Source organism: Apteryx rowi, unplaced genomic scaffold (genome assembly GCF_003343035.1).
Source record: "Apteryx rowi isolate R43461 unplaced genomic scaffold, aptRow1 scaffold_152, whole genome shotgun sequence".
NCBI classification, from domain to species: domain Eukaryota; kingdom Metazoa; phylum Chordata; class Aves; order Apterygiformes; family Apterygidae; genus Apteryx; species Apteryx rowi.
In genome coordinates, this window is record NW_020447775.1 from 1240168 (window position 1) to 1244722 (window position 4555).

General features: G+C 56.4%; 1 protein-coding gene, 1 long non-coding RNA gene and 1 other non-coding gene across 3 annotated transcripts in view; 2 read left to right on the forward strand and 1 right to left on the reverse strand.

The window, feature by feature from the left end:
- The first annotated feature begins 199 nt into the window (after positions 1 to 199).
- Positions 200 to 272, forward strand: TRNAA-AGC. Its single transcript has one exon. It is a non-coding gene; the product is annotated as a tRNA-Ala (tRNA).
- A 1540-nt stretch (positions 273 to 1812) lies between these two features.
- On the reverse strand, positions 1813 to 4443 carry LOC112962711. Its single transcript, XR_003252386.1, has 3 exons — positions 3917 to 4443; positions 2658 to 2953; positions 1813 to 2080 (listed from the first exon to the last, which is right to left on the reverse strand). It is a non-coding gene; the product is annotated as an uncharacterized LOC112962711 (long non-coding RNA).
- RNH1 (ribonuclease/angiogenin inhibitor 1) overlaps positions 3802 to 4555 on the forward strand; it is a 12844-nt gene continuing 12090 nt past the window's right edge. The window contains exon 1 of the mRNA XM_026059145.1: positions 3802 to 3908. The gene's annotated coding sequence lies outside the window, so the exon portion shown is untranslated. The remainder of the gene's footprint in view (positions 3909 to 4555) is intronic.

Genomic DNA, 4555 nt, shown 5'->3' on the forward strand with positions numbered 1-4555 from the left:
CCTCCGGCGCGCGCGCCCCAGTACCCGGCCCCGGCCCGCCGCGCGCCGCCGCCGCCAATCCCCGGCGGGGTCGCCCCGCGCAGGCGCAGTGGGCCCCGCGGGGGGGATCCGCGCAGGGTCGCATGGGACATGTAGTTCCCGGCGCGGCGTCTCGCGAGACGAGAATAGGGGCGGCGCGAGAGGAAAAAGYTCTTACAGCGGGGAATTAGCTCAAATGGTAGAGCGCTCGCTTAGCATGCGAGAGGTAGCGGGATCGATGCCCGCATTCTCCACACGTTTTTTTTTTTCTTCCCCTCACGGTCTCCCTTTCTTCTTCTCCCCCCACGGTTGCGGTCAGGTCAATTTTTATAGAGGCCTTTGCCTAACCCCCACACAAAGCAAGCAGAAGGCTTTTTGCTTTACACACAGCAGTGCAGCAAAAGCACCTTTTGCTTTCTCGCCAACCATCACGACAAGCTCATGTGCAGAGATTTTGCACAGCAGCACTACACAGCTGTGGTCTTTGCATGCATCTACATCTGTGCCCAACCCCTGGCTCAACAGTAATGTCTGCTTCACACTATAACTCCTGCAGGTTGTAACCACGGTCTTTAAAAATCCAAATAATCCCCGAACTCTTCTTTTTAAGCAGCACGGCCATTTGAATAGAACAAGTCCCAGTGAACTGGAATTTGATTGGAACAGCACAAACGAGAACTGTGTTTAAGACAGGATGCAATGACTTTTCCAAAGTGAAAGTCTGAGTAGCCATTAATTCTCCAGTAGGTAGCAGAGATCGATCTGACCTTTTCAGAAAATGGCAATGGCTAACTGGAGTCTGAAAAACAGATGAGTCCGGGGGTTAGCTTGAAGTTTTCATGCTGATCTTTTAAAGCTGGTTTATACTCAGGTTTTTGATTGCCAGACACACACATGAAATAACCAGCTGTCGCTACAACAGTCTACAAAGTTTATACAAATGATTCTAGTATTCGCATGCAGCAGGCTTTTAATGGGAAGGTGAGATCCTCTGCAGTCTCCTATTTCCTCAGCTGCTGCACAGCCTACACAAAGAGGCTCTACCGAGAAGTAGGTTTGTGTTTACGGGCTCGGTTTTCTCATTTGCCCTGATATCTTTAAATAACAGGGCCGGAGCCAGTCATCCATTTCAAGCCCCAAATCCCTGCAAAATCTTGGTGCCCATAAGAAACCTCAGCATCAGAGAAAATAAAGCAAGATGATAAGTCTGCTCAACCTGAGGCTGCATCGCCCTCTGCAGACTGGCAGGGAACAACTCCCAGGCTTCGGGCAGAAGCAACTGGATGCAAAAGAAATGCTTGGGCTGGGCAGCRGCCCCAGAGGGGAAACCTTCCTCCGCCGGGTGCTGGGAGGCAGCCCAAGGCCCTGGGCAAACACCCCTTTCCTTGGCACGGCTGCTAGCACGGCGTGCTGGGCACAGTGACCAGCGCTGGTGGCAGCATTTTTGGTGCCTGTCTTGGCAATTTTATCTGAGAAATTCCTCTGAGCCTGTTTTTTTCTGTACTCGGTATTCAGTTGGGTGCAACCTACCTGCTCGTGTTGACTAACACATCTAGAAACCGCAATTCTTTGTCCAAACTGCGCCGGCGACAACTTAGGGAGGAAACGCGTATACAGCTTCCAGTGACAAAACCCTACGGATACAATCACAGCATTATTTCATTACAAGGATTCTTGAACCAAAAAGAAAAAAAAAAAACAAAAACCCCAGCACGAAACAAAGAGACCAGCTTTTCTTTTACAAGAACAAGATGACCACATCACAACGGTTAGAAATTCTTCTCTATTGGCTTTCTTGTGGGAACCTACAATTAGCTGGCGTGGCACGGCACAGCGCAGCCATATGCGTGCGCGCACACACGCAAGCCCACGCGAGCATTTGCCTGTGTTTGCTCAGGAGCACAAGGCCCCGTCGGCCCCCTCGCAGCTCCCAGCCGTATACCGACCTCCCTTTTTTTTTGCTGCCACGGCATCAGCTAATCCACAGTGTCAGATTTTCCACCCTGGCTCCACAGATGCTGCGGCTGCTTCCTCTCCCGCCTGCTTTATCAGTTCGCTGGCTCTGGGGGAAGGACAGAAGTTTTGCATTTTCTCCCCGCTACAAAGCCCTGCTTCCAGCGTCACGCGCACCCTCAAGGAACAAATGGGTTGCAGGCAGGGAAAGGACAACGCGGCGGAGTGAGGAAGTGCCACGGGAGGCGAAAAGAGGCGAAACAGGACTCCGGGTGCAACAAATGGAGCTGGGCACGTTCTTATGAACTAGCTATTACAACTGCCACGGCTGTGTTTATTTACTGGGTTTGCCGATAGGCATCACACAGTCAAGCTAATGAGAGATCTGTCCCTGCCCTGAAGAGTTTCATGTCTTTAATTAAGCATTTTAAAAAACTGTTTTTGTGAGCAGGAGCGGGAAGGCAGACACCACGGAGGCCCTGCTAGGAGCCAAACACACGGCACCTTTGAGCCCCCCCTCCTTCCCCACGGCATTAAACTCCAGACTTGTAGTGAAAAGGCAAACGGGCCTCACGTCACGAGGCGAACAGATGCGGCAGTGGGACGCGAAGGCGAAAGGCTGCGAGAGGAGCCCAGGCCAGCAACACTGCCTTGCCGCGCTAATGCCAGTAAGTTATTACACTCACGCGGTGCTGTCTCCGCTGGGACGGGCCTTTACGCAGCTGCTCTCTCCGTGCCCCTGCAGGAAGTTAATGAGCTCAGACTAGCAGGCCGGAGGGGCAGCCAGGTGTGAAGCACGGCTCCGAGGCGCAGATGGCAGCACCAGCAGCCTCTTCTTGCAACCACTGCGGAGCAAAGGTTGGTTCACGGCCTGCTCTGTCTCCTCTTTTAGGGGCAGCGACAGCAGGAGAGAAGAACYGAATCTGTCTTCTGCCTCCAGTTTGCTCACAGCCTATTGAAACATCAGTTCATCTTCTCACTGCTGAAGACGGAGGAAGAAATCAGGTTACCGCAATTAGCACACGATTCAGCTTTACAAAAGGCAAAATACTCCCCAGGGAGGGGAAGGGTTAGGTAAAGCGCTAGCAGGAGTTTGGGAGGGGAAGGTACAGGAACAAGAAGCGGGAGGCCCTGCCTGCTGGGCACACAGGGCTCAACGGAGAGGGCAGTTTTGGGGAGGCGCAGGCCAGGTTGCACGGGGAGGACTCCTGCCGGCTAAACTAGACAGCAGCGCGTGGGAGCGGGGAGCTGCCCGGGCCTGGCCCTGCCGGCGGCGGGGGAGGAAACATCGCGTCTGGGCGAGATGGCAGCGAGGCACATTTGGAACCGGCGGTTCCCAAACTTTGGGAGAAAAACAGACGCAGATCACATGCATCTGGAGAAGCCAACTGAGCGGCGGTCCTCACGCGGTCAGCACAGGTGTTGCACGAGAAGAGCGTTTCCAAACCCAGGCGCATATTTGGACACCTCTGTCCACGTTTTAACACTGTGCTGGCCTCATTTTCGGATGGCTCCTTCGATGGCGACTACTCCTTTGCTCTGGGTTAAAGGCCRGCGAGTGCCTACACGATCGGGGAAAGGGAATTAAAGCTGCCTCTGACATCAGCAGTTTTAGGGGGGAAGTTTGCTCTGGCCCTTGGCACTGTCACTAGCCCAGGCGCGACTGCGCCTGGTGTATAATCACCACCAGGCCGACAAATTCGCACTACAGCTGCTGAGCTGTCCTTCCGGAGCCCGGCAGAATTCACGAGTGGTGTCGTGAATCACCGAAAAACCACGCTGAGGGGGGGGAAAAAAGAGCGATCRCCGTCACAGAACTGTTCTTCTCCCTCTAGCCGGCACCGGGCGCATAGCAGCAGAGGTTGCGTAGTAACCACGGCAGGAAGGACTGAGCTGCGGCCCGGTCGCTCCCTTCGCACAGCGCCCTGAAGAGCGAGGTACGTACCCGAGACAAAACCGGCCTCAGACTCCTTAAACTTCCCGCTCTGCTTCCCGGGGCAGCGGCGCGGAAGAGTTTAAGCCGCGCGGAGCGGGGGCTGCTTTGGAGGGCACGGCTGGTCGCGGTTAATCGGAGAACCGTTGCGCGCGCCAGAACGATGGGGCCGGGGTACTTTTACGGAGAAACGGGGAGAAGCACAGGTTTTTTCTCTTCGGGGACCCAGACTGTAATCTGGGAGGCTCTTGGTACCCCGAAGCCTCTCTGCTCTGCCCCGTGAAAGCCCAAAGGAGCTTTCTCCAGGGGTGAGAGCATTAGAGAAGAAAAGGGAGAGAGGGAGCAGCCGGCGGCTGGGAGGGGAAGCGGAGCGGGGCGATGACGAACGCGTTCCGGCCACGGCCGCGCTCTGGCACCGCTGCTCCTGCGCTAGGCCGGACGCGGCAGCGGAGCCTCCCTCGGCTCGTTCGGGTCGGTGCGGGCGCGGCGGCCCCGGGGAAGCCCGGGCAGGGCAGGGCAGGGCGAGGCGACCGGGCGCATCCCGGAGGGCCGCGGCAGCGGCGCAGCTGCTCGCCCGCTTCGCCTCGAGCGGCAGCGACGGGCCCGGGCAGCCTCTCCCGCGGCAGAGCCCCTGCTCCCGGGGGGGGGGAC